Genomic DNA, 17648 nt, shown 5'->3' with positions numbered 1-17648 from the left:
TTCTATGATTTAAGCTGTTTTTGAGGGGGTTTTGAAAAAAAAAAAACACCCGAATCCAAAACACACCTGAATCCGACAAAAAATTTTCAGGGAGGTTTTGCCAAAATGCGTCCGAATCCAAAACACGGCAGCGGAACTGAATCCAAAACCAAAACACAAAACCCGAAAAATGTCCGGTGCACATCTCTAAAAAATGCTTTGAAAGTACAGGTTCCAGCATAACCATGGCTGCCAAGGAACACTGTCATTTGTAGTCCTCCAAGTTTCAGACTGTTCTGGCAGACACAGGTATGGGGACAGTACTAGTACTGTATATGAAACACTAATTTAGACAAATACGTTACATTATTGCAATATGAAATTATAAGGAATAGTGAGATGCAGTAACATTATTATATGCCAGGGTGCCATGTTAATGATTACTAGATCTGTAGTAGAATTATAACCTCTCAGTGCCATTAATTAATTAAGTGCTTTGTCTGGTTTTTACATTTTTCACCACTGTTATCCATTTAAGGGGCATCAATTGTCCTTTACGTATCAGTTATTAATGTAAGTTTTTCATACAATTTATTATTTAACATTTTTGTCATTAGATTTGGTATATAGCTTATATATTTTAAAATGATTTTCCTAAGAAGCATACCCATATACCCTATCCCTAATTCCTAAACCCATATACTATTATTATTTATATTGAAGATTAGGATCCTGGGAATAAATTACAGTCACAGTCAAAAACCATCCATCTAATTGTAGAGGGTCACGTATGTATCCTTTGTATTTAATGAATATGTGCATATTGTAGAAAGCATTACCCTATTGAATTGATGAAATGTAATATGTGTACATACATGTGGTTGTTCTGTACCTGTCTGAAGGTGTGGGCCGAGGGGACTTGGGACAACTTGCAAGGCTCCTGGGCAGTAGTGGCCCACAAACAGGGAAGGACAGAACCCAGATGAGGTGGTTGAGGCTGGGGGGTGCTGGGGGGCGTTTGGAGAAAAAAAAAGTGTGACACACCGGCAGGGCAGTCGAGAGCCGGGCTGGGCCCAGGTACTTTTCAAGGGGCGTGGCCTAATCACAGTAGGTGTGGTCATGTACTTTTAGAAAAAAATACTGAAAAAAATTGTATTTTAAGCACCTCCATGGCCACACTGCAGTCCAGTACACAGCAGAGTGTGCTGGGCTGAGGAGAAGAGCTGCAGCTGCTGCTGCCAGGTAAGGGGGAGGGGGCCTGGGCCCCTACTGGACCCTCACTGGGTCCCTCCATGAGACCTGGGCACGGGTCATTTGTACCCTCTCCCCCCTTTTTTGACACCACTGCACACCGGAGGGAGAGAATAAAAGAGCGGCTGATTGGAGTGCTGTGGAGAGGGGAGGAAAAGAGAGAGGACAGTCATCTTCCTTACTAGGCAGAGAGGCGCTACCTCCGACTGCATAGCAGGTGACATTGGAGATCGCAGAGCCGGGGGGAGCGGCGCTAATTGATGAGGCAACGGCAGCAGCGGCTGGGAGCAGCAGAGCCAGGTGAGGAGTGTTAGTCGAAGAGGCAGTGGCAGCAGAGGCTGGGAGTGTCCAGGTCCCGGAAGCAGCAGCAGTAAGCAGGGCCGCCCAGCATGAGGAGACTCCGGGGTTGAAGCGCCGCCCAGTGCTATCCGATGACAGCTTCAATAGGAGCTGAGCTGAGAGTAGCCGCCTAAAGGGAGGAGACCTTTGTTGAAAAGCATCCCAGTCATTCCCTGCCCCAGGTAGCGGTTGGAGCAGCAGCAGTGAGAGCCGCCCAATAGGAGGAGTTCCCAGCATAGGGAGCCACCCCTCTGCAGCGCAGCAAAGTCTGGTACATTGAGACAGCAGCAAATGTGAGTGACAGAGCACCAGGGGTAACTACAGTGGGGATAGAAGCCCTCACATTCATCCTTAGCTACGGTGTTTGTTAGCACCGATTCATGGGCCAATGGGACTGACCTTTGAGGGAGTACAGACTACAAACCCCCCTTATATGTACTCAGAGTGTATGACAGAAGGCACAGGACACTAACAACTACTGTAGTTAGTGATACTCACCAGCAAGGTATATATCTGGTGGGTAATGTAGACTGGTCACCGGAGAGTGAGATATCTGAGATAAACCACAGAGAGACCTATGATCGCTGTCAGCCTGCCTTTATCACCTTAGACTTATTCCTAAGGGTTTCACCGTCTATAGGAAAGGGACCAGTCAAATCATACTACATCCATAATACAGGGGGCCTGCAGGAAAAATAGAAGTGGCGTGTAAGCTTTGAGCAATAGGGACAGTTGAGGATAAATGGTACTGAATGTGCAACAGACATATTGGCCCTCATTCCGAGTTGATCGGTCGCAAGGCGAATTTAGCAGAGTTACACACGCTAAGCCGCCGCCTACTGGGAGTGTATCTTAGCATCTTAAAATTGCGACCGATGTATTCGCAATATTGCGATCACAAACTACTTAGCAGTTTTAGAGTAGCTCCACACTTACTCTGCCTGTGCGATCAGTTCAGTGCTTGTCGTTCCTGGTTTGACGTCACAAACACACCCAGCGTTCGCCCAACCACTCCCCCGTTTCTCCGGCCACTCCTGCGTTTTTTCCGGAAACGGTAGCGTTTTCAGCCACACGCCCATAAAACGCCGTGTTTCCGCCCAGTAACACCCATTTCCTGTCAATCACATTACGATCGCCGGAGCGAGGAAAAAGCCGTGAGTAAAAATACTATCTTCATAGCAAAGATACTTGGCGCAGTCGCAGTGCGAATATTGCGCATGCGCACTATGCGGAATTTCACTGCGATGCGATGAAAAATACCGAGCGAACGACTCGGAATGAGGGCCATTGCTCCAATCTAGCCCGACCTCTGCAACACTTTACCCAGTTGGATACAAACTAATGCAGTGTAGATACTTATTGCCCAACCTTCCCTTACGGTGTTTGATACAGTGTAGCAGCCAGTGGAGGAGAGAATGTCGATAACTCAATTGTTACCGGGGGATTACCATGGAACTTCAAGGGGACTTCTGCAGGGCTTTAGGGATTACACCCCAAGGAAACTATCTCAGTGCACTGACTTGCAAATATATAACTACTACTGGGGGGAGAGGTTAAGAGGGAAAAGGGGGTTGTGGCGATATTAAGAGTGTACTGTAAACTGCATTCTGTGTTACATGTGTTTGTGAACTTGTTAGAGTCTTTTAACGCTTAACTTAAAGAAAAAAGTAGAGTGAAGTTACAATTTAGGTGTAATAGTGCCAACAGGGCCGGTTCTGGCGCTCTGTGCGCCCCGGGCGGCAATAGGGGGCGTGGCTTCGTACAGGGGGCATGGTCATTTACGCCCCCTGTACAGACTGAAATGATGTGCGGTGCGCGATGACGTCATCGCGCACCGCACAGCAAAGGTCCTCTCCACGAAGGGAAACTAGACGCATAGCGTCTAGTTCCCTTCGTGGAGAGGACCTTTGCTGTGCGGTGCGCGATGACGTCATCGCGCACCGCACAGTAAAAGACCTCTCCACGAAGGGAAACTAGACGCGTACGCGTCTAGTTTCCCTTCACAGTGGCAGCGGGGGGGCAGCGGCCAGCGGCAGCAGGGGGGCAGCGGGCAGCGGGGGGCACACAGCAGCAGCGGATCTTGCCCTGGTGCGGCGCCCTCCCCTCCGGAAGGCGGCGCCCCGGGCAAAAGTCCTGCTTGCCCGTGGCAAGATCCGCTGCTGAGTGTCAAGTTATTGGTCTTCTGGAAAGCTTGAGCCGATGAAAGACAGAAGATTACGGGAAGCAAGACCCACACCTCTATACATGGTAACATAGTATACCTAGAACTTCCATTGCCATAGCCTTGATTTAGTAAGTCACAGGGGTTTCTCAAACCTTCCCCCCACTTTGGTATTCTAGTATAGTGAAACAAAAGTTTGAGTGGAGGCACTGTCACACTAGCGTTAATACAGCCAGCTGTAAGATTGGGCTACATAATGTTAATAATGAGTCCCTTCTCTTTCCACACCTAAGCAAGGTCCAACAGTTAGTACAGTAGATGGATGTGAAACGTATTTCAGTTTTATCAGCAATTTTAAAACACACAATATAAACCTATTGGGCCTAATCCCAGCTAGCTGGCTCCATGCAGTAGGTCACAGGCGGCATTATGACATCATTATGACATCACAGACACTAGGTGGTAATAAATTGCTGCTGCTGGAAGGTGCGGCTTTGATAGGTGAAGGAGTCGTTGTCGTCTAAGGACGAAGCTGAGAAGAATGATGAAGATTATTCTTTTTGCTATTTTTCTCATGGTGAGCTTGCTCACCATGGGGATCCAAGGCCGGCCTATATATCCATCTAAAGGTAAAGGAGAATTATTTCTAGGACTTTCTATTAGTAGGGAGTAAAAAACAAAATGATATAGGATTACAGGCCTATTATCATAGCAGAGCCTTATGGCTGATGCGCCCGCCCTATTTATTATTATTTTAAGTACATAAATATATGTAATTTCTATTTAAACATATTACAGTATTGTACATTTTACTATGTTTTACATAATGGCAATTTGAAAAAGAAGATTGAACACCCATCACTTTATCAGACAGACAAGTGTTATGTTATTATTATGTATACACTTCGCTGTCTCTTATTTCCTTCTTTACACCGTGTGGGGTATCTTAGGGAGCGCCAGCTTCCAACACCCCTCTTATTCTGTATGTATTTATCACAGCATTTACCCCCCCCCCCCCCACACACACACACATACACACACACACACATTACGTGTCGCTGCGATATAAGTACCGATGTAATTCCTGTTCTTGTAACACTATCGTATAATGTCGCTCCCAGGGCAAACGCATCAACAATGCTTCCTTCATTCCTGTATCAGGGTTTTCTTTTTTCTGTGTCTAGTATTGATAGGATGTTTTATTATTACTACAGAGCTACTAATATAAATACAATGTGTAGATAGACAGACAGACAGACAGACAGATAGACAGTGAAATAGATAGTGAGATAGATAGAATAATAGAAAATCTCTCTCTGTGTTAAACAACATAATGTAGCTTTGTGTTGGGCCATATAAAACACACTGTATAAACCTATTGGGCCTAATCCCAGCTAGCTGGCTCCATGCAGTAGATCACAGGTGGCATTATGACATCAATATAACATCACAGACACTAGATGGTAAGAAATTGCTGCAGATAGATAGATAAATAGATAGATAGATAGATAGATAGATAGATAGATAGATAGATAGATAGATAGATAGATAATGTCTCGCTGGGATAATGTATAATGTAGCTTTGTGCTGGGCCAGTTTCATGCTGTGAGGACATGTTGGAGAAATGCTCTCTTGTGAGTCTCCTCACAATATTAATTCACTGTGTCACATAATACTCTGTAGTTATGTAATGTCTAAGTAATACACATGCAGGGCCGGTGCAAGGTTTCTCAGCACCCTAGGCAAATTCTCAGCTGCCCCCCATCCCCCCCCCACCACATATATGTGTGTGTATGTAGTCTCATATATATATATATATATATATATATATATATATATGCACACATGGTTGAAGTGGAAATTTTGAAGTGGGGGTATGCATAAGTCAAGGATGTAATTATGCATGCGCCTTCGGCGCGCACGCTCCAGGAAAGGGGGCATGGCCACCCAAAAGGGGGCATGTCCCGTGTAGTAGAACCCCTTATACTATCTAGTACTGGTGCCCCTTTCACATTACAGCACACGGTGCAAGCCGAAATTCACATTGTAGCACACTGAATGAGCCGAAATTCACATTGTAGCACACTAACTGAGCCGACATTGACATTGTAGCACACTGAATGAGCCGAAAGTCACATTGTAGCACACTGAATGAGCCGAAATTCACATTAGAGCACACGGAAAGAGCCGAAATTCACATTGTAGCACACTGAATGATCTGAAATCCACCTTGTAGCACACTGACTGAGCCGAAATTCACCTTGTAGCACACTGACTGAGCCAAAATTCACCTTGTAGCACACTGACTGAGCCGACATTCACATTGTAGGACACAGAATGAGCTGAAATTGTGAAAGCAGGGACAGCCAGAGTGACGACAGAGAGAGAGAGAGTGATGACAGGGAAAGAGAGACAGCGACGACAGGGAGAGAGAGAGTGATGACAGGGAGAGACAGACAGTGACGACAGGGAGAGTGACGTCAGGGAGAGAGAGTGACGACAGTGACGACAGGGAGAGTGACGACAGTGACGACAGGGAGAGTGACGATAGGGAGAGTGACGACAGTGACGACAGGGAGAGTGACGACACGGAGAGTGACGACAGGGAGAGTGACGACACGGAGAGTGACGACACGGAGAGTGACGACAGGGAGAGTGACGACAGGGAGAGTGACGACAGGGAGAGTGACGACACGGAGAGTGACGACATGGAGAGTGATGACAGGGAGAGTGATGACAGTGACGACAGGGAGAGACAGTGACGACAGGGAGAGAGACGACAGTTACAGTGTGTGTGTTTGTAGGCAAAATACACAGACTATACATACACTCCACACACAAACATACATAACACAAACACACCACACACATACTGTACATTTAAACAAATATATACATTGTACTGCACATATATGTACCTGGGTTGCAGAGGAGAGTCACTGCCAGCCACCGGAACAGCCACTGAAATGATGAGGACACACCACAGCATTGCACAGCAGCTCCCAGTATCTGCAGGTCACTATGCAGACTTTGCCAGCAATAGATCCCTCATCCCCGCAGCGGTAGCTGCGATCGCGATTGCGATCGCGATCGCGGCTTTCTAAAATAAGGAATTAAGTCCATCAGGGGGGGTTTCTGGGTACCCAGAAACTCCCCCCCCCCCCCTGCGTGTGCTGGGTGCTGGGGCATGGGGGGGGGGGCAATGAGAGAGCCGCGACTCGCGGCAGGATGGGGGGGGGGGGTGATATGGTTACTCTGATGAGTAACGCATTGGAGCCTGCAATCGTAGCAGGGGGGGCAGCAGGTAACCTGCGGGAGTATGTCACTGGGGGGCTGGCTGGAAGTCGCACGTGGGCGCCGGAGCAGAACCTGCACTCGCGGCAACGAGGGGAGGGGGACAGCAAAACTGCAAGAGTCCGCAATCAGTGGGGGGAACACGCGGGAGCATAACCTCTGAGCCTGTGGAGGGGAGGGGGGGGCTAGTAGTAGTATGTGGGGGGCAGGAGCCTGCACCCCCCGAGTCTGCAATTCGCCACTGGGGGGGGGAGGAGACGAGACACATGCCAGAGCCGGCAATTGGTGGGAGGGGAAGGGATGGGTGCGGGCATCATGATCGAGATCGGAGGGGCAGGGGGTGCACAGATCAATTTCAGAATATTGTAATGGAGCGGGGGGCCAGGACAATGTGTTATCAGGGGGGGGGGGGGGGAAGGAGCAATTGAGCGGCTATAACATCCCTGCGCCTCATCTCTTACGGAAGAGGAGAGAATATAGAAAGCATTTTCTAATCATCTCATAGTGCCGCCCTCCAGTGGTCGGCGCTCATAGGCAGCTGCCTAAAGCTGCCTAATGGTAGCGCCGGCCCTGTACACATGTGACCTTCTTAATAAAGACACACAAACACACACATATGTATAATGTTTGTATTTCTGTTTATGTTTAAAGGCTCGGCAGAGGCGCCATTGGCGCACACTGCTCAATCGAGGAGCTTTGATTGGCATCAAGGTACAGTAATTATGGTATTTTTTGCTTTGCACCAATTCCTTTAATGTATAAGTGTAAATGAAGATATTTACCGTGTTGGCTGGAAATTACATTATTAGTCCCCTATAGTTACATACTCCCTCTATGGATGGTTATAGCAGTGTGTGTAAGAGAGGCACCTCAGGCAGCAGTAGGCGCACATAGGCCTGTACATGTCACTTCTCATACACGGCCTGTGACAGGATTACTGGTCAGTTTCTGAATTACACAGGAGTCATCCATTCTTATCCTTGCCATAAATAACCACACGTGATAGGCTCAGGGTCCGCTGCCTGCCCTCCCTCTAGGGTCAGGTTCCAGATTGTGCACTTGAATTATACATCATACAAACGTAACCTTATACTGCACAGGACTATGGTGTATTCTGTACAGTGCATTGCTGTTATTAATCTGGTTCATTGTCAAGGAATGTACGCGCAGTAATTCCTATATATATATATATATATATATATATATATAAGATGATAATAGGCGGCACTCACAGCTTTGTGGAAACTGATAAATAAACGGCCAAACTCCGTAATGATAGATCAACGTTTCAATTTCATTGTCAATTGTCGTCAGGATACATATAAAATACAAACAATCTCACCTTATATCCCCACCGATGTGAACATTTCTCCCGCCCGCCGGGGCGCCAGCGCAGGACACCGAGGCGGGACGCTGTCTGATGACGTCGCGGCTGAAAGCCGTCACGTCCGCACCAAACCCATCACCATAGTGACCACCTAAACATCACAAAGCGCTGCAATCAGTCATGATACATAACGCTAACAGCCTCCGTATAACATTAGTAAGGGCTAAACAGACATGTCAGTATATTAATATACCTTAAAAAGGTTCCCCTATCTTAGAGACATACAAAAGATATCATGCATAAAAAAGATATCACATATAAGGACACCATCAATCATAATAGCACTAGTGCCTAAAAATGGATCATTATAATAATATAATATACTGGATCTGAGCAAATATAATCGATCCAATAGTGTACATAAAAATAACCAGAAATTACAGCGACAAAAGAATAACAGTAGTCAGTACATATAAAAGGACAGGTAAACTACTAGAAGCATGACAGGGGTAGAGTTTCATTGAGACCCCGTGGGGCTAAGACATCCAATTTGGATATCCACCTGGCCTCACATCTCAGAAGGGCAGCCCCTCTGTCACCTCCTCGTAAGGATAACGGGATATGGTCTATCATGCGGTACTTGATGCTGGCAACACTATGTTTTAATTCAACGAAATGTCTGGCCACTGGCTGATCACTCATGCCAGTGGTCAACGCCTGTCTGATGGCTGATCTGTGTGCCGTCATCCTCTCCTTAAACTTTCTTATGGTTTTACCTATATAGGAGAGCCCGCATGGACATATAATCTGATACACAACGTAGGTACTCTCGCATGTTAAGCGGTGATGAATTTTGATCTTAGTACCTAAGTGGGGGTGACAAAAGGTGTCCCCACTAATTAGGTACTTGCAAGTAGTGCAAGGACACTTATAGCATCCCACTTTACCTAAAGATAAAAAATTCTTTGTAGATGGTTTCCCTTTGCCTGTAATGTCAGTTTTGACTAAAATGTCCCGCAAATTACTGGACCTGGAAAAACACGGCATCAGATCAACTTCGCCCAATTTCAGGTGATCGTCTGATTTAATAAGGTGCCAATGTTTTTTGTCAATTTTACAAACCGTCTCAGAACGTGAGTGATATTGATTCACCCAAGGGAGTTTAGAGTCCTGTGTTGTCCTGACCTTTTTGACTAATAAATCCTTTCTATCCATGGCCAGTACTTTTTCTTTATCAAGAAGTAATTTACGAAGTTGATATCCCCTAGCTACAAATTTAGATATTAGATCATCAATTTGAGTAGATGCTATAGATGCATCATCGTTTATCCTTCTAATTCTGATCATCTGTGAGTATGGTAAGCCATATTTCAGGCTTCTAGGGTGACAACTATTCCAATGTAGAAATGTATTCCGGTCAGTGGGTTTAGTGAAGACCGTAGTGGAAATCCTATCTTCAAGAAGGGAGATTCTAACATCAAGGAAATCTATCACCTGTCTATCCATCTTAAAGGTCAATTTAACTGGTCTAGCAGAATTGTTGTGAGTTTCCATAATCAATTTGAATTTTTCTTCCGTACCCCTCCAAATCAACAAAAGATCATCTATAAATCTTGTATAGAATACAATATCTGCTGCTATCTCTGGATCTTTGAAAAATAAATCATTCTCCACTGCAAACATAAAAATGTTGGCATATGTCGGAGCAACTGCGGAACCCATCGCACACCCTTTGGTCTGTAGATAAAAATCACCATCAAAAAAATAAAATAATTCTTGGTGAGGATGAGTTCCAACAGTTGCCCCGCAATTTCAATATGTGTTGCATTAAGAGAGCTAAACTCCATCAAGAATTTCTGCACCGCTTCCAAGCCCTCAGCGTGGGGAATAACAGTGTACAAGCTACACACATCTGCAGTAATAAGCCATACATCACTAGGAACAGTACCCAGATCGATCAGTTTATTGAGGAGTGCTGTGGTGTCCAACAAATAATTAGATTGTGTCTGCACCAAAGGTAGCAGAATGGTATCAAGAAAGGTAGATGTGGGTTGAAATAAAGAGCCTCATGCCGCAATGATAGGCCTTCCCGGTGGAGGATCAAGGCCTTTATGGATCTTGGGCAGGCTATAAAGTAACGGTACAATAGGGAACTCTGGAATAAGGACCTCAAAGCACTCCTCAGAGATAAAGGAAGAATCCAATGCAATTAACAGGGTCTCTCTAAGACATTTAGAAAAACCAGAGGTTGGATCCCCCCGGAGTTTTACATAAACGCCAGGTTCCGCTAACTGACGTTGTAATTCAGATCTATAATCTTGAAGATCCTGGAGCACCACCGCGCCCCCCTTGTCTGCGGGGCGAATAACGAGATTCTCATTGCTGGATGGAGACTTCAGAGCTTTGAATTCTTGTGAATTCAAATTAGATCTCATGGGAGCTGGATCTTTCATAGTGTTCACCACCTGCTGATCAATGATGCGCATGAAAGTTTTGATGCTAGGATTGTTGGACAGAGGGTCAAAAGAAGACGGTTTCTTGAATTGAAGTAAACTGGAAGGAATAGGACCTTGATCACTCATGTTATTTGTTCCATCTTAGAGGGTCAAAACCTCTGGACGGCACAAAAGAAAAACCCTTTGAGAGGACACTTTTTGACCCTCTAAGATGGAACATTGAGAAGCATCAACTCCAACGCAAGCTCAAATTAAAGGAGTTTTTCTCACAGAAACAACCTGATTCCCACATGAGTGATCAAGGTCCTATTCCTTCCAGTTTACTTTATTTAGATTTTTTTGTTTTGTTTGAGTTTGCATTCTGCACCTTCCTGTTGCACTTTGATGTATAGTTGTATACCAACCCAAAAGTGATGCGTAATACAGTCCCAATGCCACTTCACGCTATAACACAAGAGATGGGGCTACTGTATATCCAGCAGTAATATATCTGGGGAGAAAAATGTTATTTGAATGAAGGGGTTGTTTACAAAGTGGTTGCAGGTTGCACTTTGTTGTGACAAGTCAGTTTGCACCAGTGGTTCTCACCCACACAACCCCCAAGTTTTCCTAGTCTGCCACTATCTGCAAATATATACAGTATAGGGTTATTTATGTGCAGTAAATCTGTGTCATGGCCCTGACTGTGCAGAGTTTGTATATTCTCCCCGCTCTTGCGTGGGTTTTCCTCTGGGTACTCTGGTTTCCTCCCACAATCCAAAAATATACTGATAGGTTAATTGGCTCCCAACAAAATTAACCCTAGCGTGAATGTGTGTACATGTGATATGGAATATAGATTGTAAGCTCCACTGGAGCAGGGACTGATGTGAATGAGCAAAATATTCTCTGTAAAGCGCTGTGGAATATGTGTGCGCTATATAAATAACTGATAATTAATAAATAATAAATTGCTGCTGCGGTATCTGGTTGATAGATAGACTGGGGTATATTTACTAAGGTCCCGATTTTGACCGAGATTGTGTTTTTTCTTCAAAGTGTCATCTCGGAAATTTACTAAACTCAAATCTCGGCAGTGATGAGGGCATTCGTATTTTTTGGAAGTCAAAGTTAAAAAATACGAATGAATACACCATCGGTCAAATACGACTGTTTTTTGATACAACTCGGTAATTTACTAAAAAGTGTATTTCACGAACACTGCCGGCAATAGCCAAACACTGCCGTGAAAAAATACAAATCGTAAAAAAAAGCAAATTTAAAACAGACCTGCTTTTTTTTACCGTGTTCTGATAGGCATGCACGGATCCATGAGATCCGTGCATGTTTATCAGTGGGAAGGGGTGGGAAAGTGTTACATTTTCTGGAAAAAAATGCGTGGGGTCCCCCCTCCTAAGCAAAACCAGCCTCGGGCTCTTTGAGCCGGACCTGGTTGAAAAAATATGGGGGGAAAAAATGTCAGGGGTTCCCCCATATTTAATCAACCAGCACCGGGCTCTGCGCCTGGTCCTGGTTCCAAAAATACGGGGGACAAAAAGCGTAGGGGTCCCCCATATTTTTTTAAACCAGCACCGGGCTCCACTAGCCAGGTACATAATGCCACAGCCGGGGGACACTTTTATCTAAGTCCCTGCGGCCCTGGCATTACATACCCAACTAGTCACCCCTGGCCGGGGTACCCTGGAGGAGTGGGAACCCCTTAAATCAAGGGGTCTCACCCTCCAGCCACCCAAGGGCCAAGGGTGAAGCCCGAGGCTGCCCCCCCCCCCATCCAAGGGCGGCGGATGGGGTGCTGATAGCCTTTTGAAAAAAATGTGAATATTGTTTTTAGTAGCAGTACTACAAGTCCCAGCAAGCCTCCCCCGCAAGCTGGTACTTGGAGAACCACAAGTACCAGCATGCGGTGGAAAACCGGGCCCGCTGGTACCTGTAGTACTACTACTAAAAAAATACCCCCCAAAAAACAGGACACACACACCGTGACAGTATAAGTTTATTACATACATGCACACCACCAAACATACATACTTACCTATGTTCACACGAGGCTCGGTCCTCTTCTCCATGTAGAATCCTAGGGGTACCTGTGAAAAAAATTATACTCACATAATCCAGTGTACCTTCTGTTCTTTGTATAATCCACGTACTTGGCAAAACAAAAAAATGGAAACCCGACCACGCACTGAAAGAGGTCCCATGTTTACACATGGGACCCCTTTCCCCGACTGCCAGGACCCCCCCTGACTACTGTCAAAGAGGGTCCCTTCAGCCAATCAGGGAGTGCCACATCGTGGCACTCTCCTGATTGGCTGTGTGCTCCTGTAGTGTCTGTCAGGCAGCACACGGCAGAGATACAATGTAGCGCCTATGCGCTCCATTGTATCCAATGGTGGGAACTTTGCGGTCAGCGGTTGACCGAAAGTAACCTCACCGCTGACCGCAAAGTTCTTACCATTGGGTACAATGGAGCGCATAGGCGCAACATTGTATCTCTGCCGTGTGCAGCCTGACAGACACTACAGGAGCACACAGCCAATCAGGAGAGTGCCACGACGTGGTGCTCCCTGATTGGCAGAAGGGACCCTCTTTGACAGTAGTCAGGGGGGGTCCTGGCAGTCGGGGAAAGGAGTCCCATGTGAAAACATGGGACCCCTTTCAGTGCGTGGTCGGGTCTCCGTTTTTTTTCTGCCAAGTACGTGGATTATACAAAGAACAGAAGGTACACTGGATTATGTGAGTATAATTTTTTTTCACAGGTACCCCTAGGATTCTACATGGAGAAGAGGACCGAGCCTCGTGTGAACATAGGTAAGTATGTATGTTTGGAGGTGTGCATGTATGTAATAAACTTATACTGTCACGGTGTGTGTGTCCTGTTTTTTTGGGGGTAATTTTTTAGTAGTAGTACTACAGGTACCAGCGGGCTTGGTTTTCCACCGCATGCTGGTACTTGTGGTTCTCCAAGTACCAGCCTGCGGGGGAGGCTTGCTGGGACTTGTAGTACTGCTACCAAAAACAATATTCACATTTTTTTCAAAAGGCTATCAGCCCCCCATCCGCCGCCCTTGGATGGGGGGGACAGCCTCGGCTTCACCCCTGGCCCTTGGGTGGCTGGAGGGGGGGACCCCTGATTTAAGGGGTTCCCACTCCTCCAGGGTACCCCGACCAGGGGTGACTAGTTAGGTATGTAATGCCAGGGCCGCCGGGACCAGTATAAAAGTGTCCCCCGGCTGTGGCATTATGTACCTGGCTAGTGGAGCCCGGTGCTGGTTTAAAAAATATGGGGGACCCCTACGCTTTTTGTCCCCCATATTTTTGGAACCAGGCGCAGAGCCCGGTGCTGGTTTATGAAATATGGGGGAACCCCTGTCATTTTCTCCCCCATATTTTGTCAACCAGGACCGGCTCAAAGAGCCCGAGGCTGGTTTTGCTTAGGAGGGGGAAGGGGGGGGGGGGGGAACCCCACGCATTTTTTTTTTAGATTTCTAACAATGTTATTTTGTTTACGAAAGGTGCAAAGAATCCGACCAAAGAATTCAAGTTATTTGGTAAGAGTGCAAACTCAAACAAAACAAAAAAATCTAAATGCACTTTCACCAACATCAGGAAACTGAAATAATACAGTCCTGTAAAATGAAGATCCATGCCTCCGATCAGTACATGTTGCCATCTTGGCACACATTTTTTTAAAGTTTTTTGATGTGCATTTTTGATTTTTAAAGGTTCAGCCATCCGATCCCATAGAAGCCCGTACACACACATACAATTCATGTCAGAATGTGAGTACGGAGTCACAAGCAGGTCATGCCGGGGTCACACTGCACAGCTGATCGGGAGTGTTAACCGCCATTAGCTGTTGACCGAGTATATGTGTGTATCCACCTTTACACAGCTCTACTGCACATAATAACCCTATATATATTTGCAGAAAGTGGCACACTAGCAGATACAGTTGGACATAATTAAAATATTGTAGGAGAGTACTAGAAAAACACATTTAAAGTCCTAATTTAGGGGGTGATTCCGAGTTGTTCGCTCGTTGCGGATTTTCGCTATACTGCGATTATCCGCTAACTGCGCATGCGCAATGTTCGCAGAGCGCATGCGCTTAGTTATTTTACACAAAAGTTAGGTATTTTACTCACGGCATAACAAAGCTTTTTCATCGCTGTGCTGATCGTAGTGTGATTGACAGGAAGTGGGTGTTTCTGGGCGGAAACTGGACGTTTTATGGGAGTGTGCGGAATAACGCAGGCGTTCGAGTTGCAAAACGCAGGAGTGGCTGGAGAAACGGGGGAGTGGCTGGGCGAACGCTGGGTGTGTTTGTGACGTCAAACCAGGAACGAAAAGGACTGAGCTGGTCGCAATGGCTGAGTAAGTCTGGAGCTACTCAGAAACTGCTAAGAAATTTCTATTTGCAATTCTGCTAATCTTTCATTCGCAATTCTGCTACACTCCCAGAGGGCGGCGGCTTAGCGTGTGCAATGCTGCTAAAAGCAGCTAGCGAGCGAACAACTCGGAATCACCCCCTTAGTTTCCATTGTTGTTGTGTACAATTTTAGCCCAGTGGCTCATTAGAAGAGACTTTTATGGTACTAGTAAATTACAGTTCCACAAGAGTCAGGAGCAATAGCTGTGACCGAACTAAAGGACATCCCATCTCTAGCAGACTGAGCACAAAATCAGCCTATGCATAGCCATGTTTAGAAAAGAACAAATATCTAATTATTGTGCATAGGTGGCGTGACCAGCGAGTCCTGGGACTGCCGGGTTTGTGGCCAGATGGACAGTGAGCGTGCCGTGGGCGTGGCCTTCGGAATACATCACCGTGATGCCGCTCCTGCTCTACAGTGCCATGGAAAGAGGCACTGTAGAGCGGGGGGCAGGGCTACTATGACACAATTCAGCATGAATCACGTCATTGGCCACTGAAAGCTGAAGAGGGATGCGGGCCCAATCCAGAACACTTGCCTGGCTTTTCAGGAGCCTCTCGGACATTCCTGGAGGGTAGGCAAGTATGAGTGTACCCCACTGATTACCTCCACTATACTATATGACTATAGTATATACCACTGATTACCACTCCTATAATAGATGACTGTAGTATACCCCACTGATTACCCCTCCTACAGTATATGACTATAGTATACCCCACTAATTACCTCTCCTTTTTCACTGTAGCATACCCCCACTGATTACCTGCCCTATACTATATGACTGTAGTATATAACAATAGAATACTGAACGTGGAGGTGGAGTGGAAGGAGCTGGCACTGGTAAAAGCAGTCAGGCAGCCGTTGGAGTGGGCGTGGCTAATACAAGGTGTGCAGCTGACCGAGGATCCTGTGCATGGAGCAGCAGCACTGCTACCGCTGGGTGTGAGAGAGGTGCTGAGAGGAGCCGCCCATGGATAAACTCTCACCATCACACAGCCAGAGACATATATTCTATTGGAATACAGAACATATATGTTAATGTATTAGGTCAGAGGTTCTCAAACTCGGTCCTCGGGGGCCCACACAGTGCATGTTTTGCAGGTCTCCTCACAGAATCGCAAGTGAAATAATTAGCTCCACCTGTGTACCTTTTAAAATGTGTCAGTGAGTAATTAATACACCTGTGCACCTGCTGGGTTACCTGCAAAACATGCACTGTGTGGGCTCCCGAGGACCGAGTTTGAGAACCTCTGTATTAGATGGTCAACATCAGGGATATTGTCATGGCCAGTATTTGGTATTTGCAATGGAAATTAGGCCAAGATATACTGTTCCTGTAGTCTTTTACTTGCATGGTATAAACACTTTGAACATTACATAATGAAGACATACACCCACATAACAAACCACATTTTAACTACAAATATGCTTGAACAACAGTACAGATGATGTTACTATGCAATGGTTATACCATGATCCTTAAAGAACAAGGCAAGGGATATTTGTCAAGTATCTGTTAGCAAGTACTTTTAATAGCCATATTGCGTATGCACCAAATACAGAATGAAAAAAACACTTAGCCATAGGCTAAATAAAGTAGGTGTTATTCACAGTTTTTAATACCAATTTACAATAAACCCAATAGGATTTGTCAGGGAGCGTGATGCTGAATGGCAACATAGTAACTGATGAAATACTGTACTCATACATGTCGAAATAGCTGCTTTGAAAATAAGTCATCTCTGCTTCCATGTCAATGTTTACTGTATTGTAGATAGCTATCTATGGTGACCAAGGTTGATGGTAACCAGGGCAAATTATATAAAATGGCACCCTTTCTCCCCCAGTGAATGCGCCCACCACCTCAATAAAATTCCTCGATGGTACTCACATGAAACACAGAGTGTGTAGAGATCTGTCCTATTGGCATTGTGATCGGTTGCTTAGTTTCAGAGTGAAGGTGGGTACACACTGGTAGATATATCTGCCGATCAATTGATCGGCAGATATATCTATGGACGGATCGGGCAGTGTGTTGAGCATACACGCTGCCCGATCCGTCGGGGACTGACGTCATGGACTGGACGGGCGTGTACACACACGCCCGCCCAGTTCAGCTGTCAATCACCGCTGGCTGCCGCAGCATGTGTACGGGCGGTCGACCGACCGCCCATACACACACAGCGATGCGCCAATATATCAGTAGATATATTGGCCGTCGGCTGTGCTGCGGGGCCGACACGATATGTCAGTGAACGACGGAGTTCACAGACATATTGTCTGTACACACTGGCCAACGGACCCACGATATAACCACCGTTCAAGAGAACGGCCGATATATTGGCCAGTGCGTACCCACCTTCATGTGGCAAAACGTCCACCAGCCAATTACAATGCATCACCAT

At 46.0% G+C, this 17648-nt stretch overlaps 1 long non-coding RNA gene across 1 annotated transcript; it reads right to left on the bottom strand.

The window, feature by feature from the left end:
* Positions 1-4799: 4799 nt before the first annotated feature.
* On the bottom strand, positions 4800-17629 carry LOC134956856 (uncharacterized). The gene is made up of 3 exons (XR_010186238.1): positions 17135-17629; positions 8367-8502; positions 4800-4910 (listed from the first exon to the last, which is right to left on the bottom strand). It is a non-coding gene; the product is annotated as an uncharacterized LOC134956856 (long non-coding RNA).
* Positions 17630-17648: the final 19 nt, after the last annotated feature.

This window comes from Pseudophryne corroboree, chromosome 9 (genome assembly GCF_028390025.1).
Source record: "Pseudophryne corroboree isolate aPseCor3 chromosome 9, aPseCor3.hap2, whole genome shotgun sequence".
NCBI lineage: Eukaryota > Metazoa > Chordata > Amphibia > Anura > Myobatrachidae > Pseudophryne > Pseudophryne corroboree.
The sequence above is the reverse complement of the archived record's forward strand: the minus strand, read 5'-3'. Positions and strand labels throughout refer to the sequence as shown.